We start from the raw sequence: 7,972 nt of genomic DNA, 5'->3' as shown, positions 1-7,972 counted from the left end.
CAGGTTATATTACATCTGTTTCTAAGCACCTTGATGCTAACCTTATTTGGCTGTCCATGAGCGCGATGTTGAGGACCCTTCGGTTTGTCCTAGATTGAGAACAAGCATTGTCATGAGTTCAACAGTAAGCAAGTATCTGTCACGTCAACTCAGCACGCTGGCCTGCTAGCGAAATTTTGCATTACTGACAACAGAAAGCTATTCGCAAGGGCCTGATTGAAGGGACTGACAACAACAACAACAACAACAATGTTCAATAACAACGAACCACAACTACGACAACAAGGACCGCTGCAACAGCGATCTCAATAATAATAGTAATAATGGCCCACCGCCCCGACCTGAGCTCTATTTCTACATCCCTAATAGAAATCAATGGATATAGAGGTCACATGTTCACACAAAGCGAATCAACAAACAGCGCTATTGAAGTCGCGCCTGCAATAGCTGTTAAATTTCCAGCGTTTGCTGACACACTGCGCCCTCCGCTTGTCCGCCCATCGGCCTTTGTCTCCAGCGGCAGAGAAGAGCGTGAGGCCCTCCGTTATAATAATATATTATTACTATGCTTGTCCAAGCAAACCAACAGTGGCCGAAGGGTACCAGTTTCATGTGACGGCCCTTTAGCGACTGATCGCATTGGCATCAATATGGTTCCCTGGTCATCTCTCAACATATTTACACAGCAGCACCCTAGAACGTCCCGCAATGCTGACACACAAACACAGAAACTTTTAGCGGCAACTCTTACGCAGCAGCAGCAGCAGCGGGGTTGATGCACGCACGCACGCACGCACGCACGCACGTATGTATGCCGCGAATCATTGTACAGAAGGGCAAAAGCTACAAATACATATACTAGTTTTGCGAAACCTAATCTGCAAACATTTAACGCGCTAACCCAGCGGACGTACTGCGTTGAGCCACGATGGACGTCAGTAACAACATATGCGATGGTATCTTTGTCTACACAGTAGTCGCTATTTCTTTTTAAGTAAGCTATCCAGCCCCATCTAACCTGATCACTAATAAGCTGCTTCAGGCCACGCATGCACAGTTTGTTTGGCATTTACTGATACAGCCACCAGCACTCAGTTGTACCCGTACCCAAGCGCTCACACAGAAATAACTTGTATCAGAGCAGCTTACCGCTATTGACCGGGAACAACTTTTAAAAGCGGATAGAGCAACGCTTTGAAACAGAAATCGTGGTCATGCAGATCGGCCTGTTACTTGAGCGTTCGAGTTGAGACCTGTTGACTTTAACTAACTATAGTTCAGGACAACTGGACAGCTTACAGAAATTCACATAGATAGACTCGACGCTTGTCGCGTACGGTCTTGCTGTCGTTGCATATATCCACCGCTCTAGTGGAGTGTTGCCTGTCCTCCACACGCTGGTGTCATTGCGTTTAGTGATAATCGAAGCTGTTTACCATCATGAACCTTTCGCGTCTATCGTCGATCATAGCTCAAATTGTTTTCGTGTTTTTCGCGACCTGTGCGCTGAGTTGTAATCGGCCGCTTATCGTAGCCAAACCTTGTGGGGGCGGAGGTGTAGGTGCCGCCGGAGTTTTGGCAGCCGCTCTGCTCGTTAATCGTTACAGAAATTCTAATCGGTCATCGAATTCAGATTCAAACCAACCCGCTACGTTAATGCGACCCGCTCAGAGCAGACGGGTAAGTTCGATCGTCAATACCATACGGATAGAACGAATGATTGAGGCTGGTTATACAAGTGCATACTGGTACGTATATGTACGAGAAAGGCGTTCAGTTAATGAATTTGTTTGTGTTTCATATCAGTAATACACAAGTTACGTGCGTAACACCGGCTTTTAGAATAAAATATTTAATATGTTATAAGAATAGATTTAATTTTAGCCGACTTCAATTTATTATAGTTGCACCGAAGCTGTGTATGGCGTTTTTGGTTAGTAGCCGATTTTGGAGCTAACAAAAAAACAGGCATCTATCTACAGATAGAAGGCTTCGTGTAAATCTATTCCGAGTATGAGTTTTTCGGTGTATTCTCGACGAAAAGGAAATTGACGACGCTACGTTAGCATTGTTTCTCGGTAACTGCCCACGGTAAGCCAGTGTTATTGAATCCTTAAGATGTTCGATCTTCTTCATTGAAGCGTAATATGAGTGATAGTTTAACGCTCTCAGACACTGGCTAACCGTCTGTCAAGGAATCACACACTCCCGGGTTTGTCTAGAAAGAAATTTCTCTATCGTATTTTAATCTAAGTAATTCGAGCAGAAAAAGCTAATGTTATCGATACTTAACATCAGTCGGTGTCGCTAATGAAGTTCTCGACTGTTTCAGAGGACCGGTTAAGCTTTTCGCTTGGCCCTTGTCGCGCGCCACTATTGCTCCGAAGAGTACCGTGCCACGTTGTTACGTCTCTATCACATTGTAACGTCACGCATCGCGAGGAAACGAAATATATATATACTGCAATTATTCACGGCTCTGTTCGACTATCAGCTTCTGAACGAAACAATTAAAGTATAACCCTATAATAAACAGAGAAAAGCTAGTAAACCGTACCTGTCTGGCCAACGGGGCCAACAGTGTCCCTGCACTCTGTGCAATGTATAAGTCTCCATATTGAGCACATGGTATCTCAAAAAATAGCAAAAAAATTGTCGATTTTATCCATTAGGCACAGTACGAACGAGCACTAACTAGTTCCTCCAAAACCTAGATAGATTTTACCTGCTAGGCTGTTGTAAGGGCCTTTGGCGTATGACTTATGACGTAATAAATTGGATAGCGCTCTATTAATAGTAAATTTGGTTTTCCTAGGTACGTATCTATATATATATATATGTAGAGTCGAATCCAGATTTTATTCATGTTATGTTGTTACTTCTCCCTATATACATGTCCGTATAATATCTCCGGTTTTCTGTTAACTCAAATGACGATTTTTGTATTCTCTTCATACAACGTTATAAGAGACCTTCTTGATTAATCATGTATAATGTAATAATGAAGTTCGGAAAACGAGAGACGGATCAATGCTAGCACTCAGACTTCGAGAATTTCTAGAATCAATAGGACCGATTTGCCGTCCGAAAACACGGGACCCTTTTCTGTTGGCGAACAGAATTGCAACAGAATTACTACTTCGAAGCAACAGCAGAGATCGTAGTAGGGGTTGCGTACGAGCTCCGCGTTAACGCCTAGGCCGGCAGCAACTTCCCAAATGCTTCATTTACAACGAAGCAGCTGGCATTGACCTATGCGCATAGTATTTGATCTACTTTTGGCGATATCTTCCTTACCTGAGATATCTTCGATTTTCTGTTAAGTATTAATAGGCTCCCGCGAATAGCATGCCCTTCGAGAGTTGGTTCGATGTCTAACTATCCGGGAAAATGATCCCGTTGTGCTCTAATATGGACAGTAATAATAGCAAAAGAAAGGTGCGTTCGAGCGTTGCATAGGCGGCAACTCTCTGCCGTCGTTGATTGCTGTCCTGGTAATTGATTACATAAATCCAGTTGTCTTTTACCAAAGAGGCTCAGTCAAAGGAAAAGCAAAACTCACATACTGGAGAACGACGTCTATGTATTTACTCGAAAGGAACTCTACTTGTATAAAGGCAGACATTGTTCAACCTCGCGCACAAATTTACGGCAAATTGTTGCGGTGTGATAACAGATCAGGCAAAAAATCCTAGCTCTATGTTGTCTCACTGGAAGTTCACGGTACTTCTACGAACAAACGCAGACAAAAAATCTTAGACAAAATATTACTATACATAAATCGTACACCGCTGCAAAGCTTGGCAGTTTGCTCAACCCGGCCTGCTCTCCAAGTGGAAATGGGTTGAGCTGGCGATGTTGAAGGCTTCAAAATGCGCGACGTCGACGACTGCCCTTCGAACGATTCTGTCAGCGAAACGGGCGGACTCTGTTCAAAACATTAGTAGCACGACGAAGTCGCCATGCATGCCGAACGTTTCCAGGCCAAAGCATGCACTCCAGCGCGAGAGGTGGCGTCGTGCTGGGTGGATGGAGCTAGAAAGGGTGAAACGAGTAGCGAAATTTGCGCTGTAAGGCCGGCTCGATCGACAAATGCGAGACGGCGTAAGGAACGGCCGTAAGTGTCTGGCATTGCTGACTGAGCACTTTTGTCGCATTTATATTTACTGCCACTGCGCGATCCATAACGACTTGCAAGCAGGCATCATTGCTTCACTCGCCGTCTCATGATTTCTTCCCAGCGTAAAGGCCAGCAGGAGCCTTGTTTGCCGGTATGCCTCGAAATGTGACACAATGGTAGTTTTAACTTCAAACGACGGCCATTGGCGACCGTGTTCGTTCGCTAAGAATCTAGTTCGTTCAAGGTCTTCTATTGCGAGCCAAGATCGAGCCCTTAACACCGCACCTGTCGATTAGCGTTTTTCATTGTGTCGTTAAGTGAAAACAACTAACAACGCCTAGAATATCAGAAGTGGAATATCATAGAGATAGACTTATTTATGCTCAAATAAAGCAACATGACCATTTTTGTTAGAAAACTGTCATATCTATATTATATGCATATCACTAAGACTCGGCGTCCATCTACTAACTTCTCTGCAACCTTAATTATCCGTACCTGCGTAAGATAAGATAAATACTGTTGAGTTTCGAGTGGCTCCCACGCTGACACGCGCTTCGCGAGATAGGTCTATAGGTAAACCTGAATCTGATCTGAGCTTCTGCACGGTTTACAGACGCGTTCTGCGAGAGCCTACTGAACAGTCCATTTAATTAGTCACTGTGTCGTTGCTTGAAACTTTTAGAGAATAGTAAGTAACTCCTCATTCAAATCATCGGTTAACTGATTTTCTTTGAATGTCACGCGTAGAGCAAACCTTCTGAGCTCATGCAGCATGTTTCATACAGTATTCGAGTAATCTAGAGCATAGTACCATAACGAAAGCGCCAGCCTCGTCCAACAAGGACAAGAAGTTATTTCTTTCAGATCTAGTGATTGTATGCAGTCGCGAAAAGTAGACTCTTGTAAAATGAGCGACAAACATCATCAGACGATTGCCGGAGTTAAATTGGAGGCCTGTCACGATCAGTGACTGATAACAATCAAGTCGCCCAGTATCACGGGAGATGCTTAGACATGAAGCTTAACGGCTGAAAGGAAGACTTACACACTGACCGCTTAGAAATATGGAAAAATCAATGTTACCTGGACCCTGTGTCATCTCCGAATCCGCGCCAGTTTGGCAACCACACAGGCCAGCTTTCTCGAGCCAACGAATACTACCCATTATCAGAGATGCTAATAAACCGAGTGATACCGATCTTTTCACATGGGGAAGCTGAATGTTATGAAGTACTGTCTGTTCATGCACAAAAATGACTGCAAAAAAGCTCATCTGTTCGCTTTAACATCGCGTAGTAGGTCAGTCGACAAACATCCGGATGGAGCCGGTTTCAAAACTATTTTGCTTAACCCTTCACCTATTCCCCACAAAAGCGTTATCTTTTAGAAACACAGATGTAAAGAAATACTGATACGCACTTGATTTTCCATTTGTTTAGTGCATGCAAGTATATCATGTAATGATGTCGGGGCCTTTTTCTACTGTGACTCATTAGGAAGTTCATGTCCCTACCGCAAATTTGCATTTGAAAAAGCGGCTGTGTTAAGATTCAGCTGGATGGAACTCGGAGTAGCCTTTCACCGGCAAGCATTTACCACTAAACGAGCAAATTTCAATGAGTTATAAGCGTCACAATAAGAATACGGTGAACGATCTTCTGGGGCAACCAAAAGCCCATACGGTTCCCGAAAACGTGTTGAATATTTATGACATATTAGCCTAGTTAGTCCAAGACATTGTCGCTAAATCACGGATATCTCGGCGATAAAGGATAGCAGAACAAGGCATGAATGTATATCGTAATTTTTTGTTTCGGTTTAAGTTTTTAAGTGCACCGGATGAATCTGTGCTCCGACTACCGACGGTAGCCGAATTTTGTACTTAATATCATCGGTTCGAAAACGTCAAGTGACGAAGATTTACTGGTTATTAACAGAAATTATTGTTGGCACTCTTTGAATGTCTACTAATGATACGTCCGTTACTTTGGGAACGGTGGAAAATTATTATACGGAAAAACGTTCCTGTTTTAAATCAGGCTTCTGCTAATTATATTTAATTGCGACACCAAATTCTGTTCGCTTCAACATACCTTCTTTTTTTTTTTTCCGAAACGAACGTCAGTAATTGAATATACATTTACAGAGCAATAGGTAAAAACTAATTGGAAAAATGATTTGTAAAACCGTTATAGGCTCCCGTATCTTTACGAGTACCCTGTATTTGACGGTATTTTTTTATATATATATATATATGTACAATATTTTATTAGCTAAAGACAATACGATACGGAAAGAAGGGTGAACATTAGTGTTAGGTTTATAGGCGGCCTTTTTAAATAATTTCATTCAAATTGTTTTGACAAGGATTTATTTTTCATCTCAATTCGGGCACTCACTGAGTGACCTGGCTCACCTCCGCTATCATGCCACCAACGTACATCTGGCGAACTCCGATTAAACCATACTAAGTACAAACCCAAGTAGCATTTTTTACTAGAAGTTCTAATGGCTGCAGTGTATGCGATTTCGCCGCTGTTCAACGGAAGACAGTGATCATTGAGCCGAGAGAAGCCGCCCCATAATCGTGGTAAGCGGCACTCAGCACAAAGGAGTTTTCCTATCTATAATATATCGCTGAGGCAATCATGGCAAATTGACAGCATCGATTTAACCTATAAGCCAAACATTACTTCCGAGAGCTGAGTAGACTGATCGTATCGTCAAAAATAGCCAAGATGCCAGTCTCAAACTTGCTCTGGTCTATTCCTTATCTGGCAATCTTAAATCCCAATCAAACCGATTGAACTAGCTCATACAGTGCAGAGAAAATGTAGACTAAGCGCGCCGCCATTCTCCTCCAGGCCGCAAACTCGACACCCACGCCTTTCGTGGGCCCCTTTGGCTCTGAGATCAATATGTCGATAAGGCTTCGTTTTCTGATCTCTTCCAATTGATGTCTTTGAAAAAAGGCAGTAACCGGATGAACAGACAGTAAACAGTAAATAGCAGTTGGAAGTTGGCCTCTTTTCCCCTCTAGTACAGGTGTCTATTTCGGCTTTTTTAAGTTAGAAGAAATCGCTGACTTTTTATTCTAGCGCCTTTCACCTCATAACCATTACTTGTCCAGGCTACAATACATTGACAGCAATGTTTATTAGTCTGAACATACACACACACTCACTCACACACACACACATATATATATATATATGAGTTCTGGTCCACTCACCAACAAGACGATAGCTTACATAGATCTGAAACGGATCGATTTTACGCTCATGTTTCTGTGTTTATAAGTACCTTCGGAGCTATTTGTTAATTCTATGTGTCCTACAGTTATGGCAACATGGCCATGGTGGTCAACGAAGTCAGCGCGCATATATATATGTATACTAATTTTCAAGCTTTGTTTACAGACCAAACGTTTTTTGTCGTTTGAAGCGCCCATAGACAGATGAGTCGGGTTTAAACGTTCAAGATGTTCTGTCGCTTTTTATCATTTCCGAATGCGTGTTAATTACACGTGTATGCCATTTCCTATCAAAAATAGACTTGCAAGGTTGCCCATCTAGTCGAATGTCTCAGTTAGCTTTAATTATTCGTGAATATTAAGCGAAGCCACCGCCATTGTTCGACTTCGATGCACCCAGCAGCGAAGGGATAGGTCAGCAACACAATTGTTACTATAAAGCCGTAACCGTAAACATTCTTAAAGAATGACGGCAGGCTCTTGTCGGATTAGCAGCCGTGGTCCTTGTTAGTAAGCCGATGTAGCCGTTAACGATAAACGTTCTAGCCTTTGCAGCCCTATCCGATGACCTGTAAGTTGCGTTTTCGTTTATTATC

At 42.8% G+C, this 7,972-nt stretch overlaps 1 long non-coding RNA gene across 1 annotated transcript; it reads left to right on the top strand.

Moving 5' to 3' along the window:
* The first annotated feature begins 577 nt into the window (after positions 1-577).
* Positions 578-2,794, top strand: LOC111260389 (uncharacterized). Its single transcript, XR_002680315.2, has 2 exons — positions 578-1,680; positions 2,333-2,794. It is a non-coding gene; the product is annotated as an uncharacterized LOC111260389 (long non-coding RNA).
* Positions 2,795-7,972: the final 5,178 nt, after the last annotated feature.

This window comes from Varroa jacobsoni, unplaced genomic scaffold (genome assembly GCF_002532875.2).
Source record: "Varroa jacobsoni isolate VJ856 unplaced genomic scaffold, vjacob_1.0 scaffold_433, whole genome shotgun sequence".
Taxonomy (NCBI): Eukaryota; Metazoa; Arthropoda; class Arachnida; order Mesostigmata; family Varroidae; genus Varroa; species Varroa jacobsoni.
Note: the sequence above shows the minus strand (reverse complement) of the source record. Positions and strands in the feature narration are given on the sequence as shown.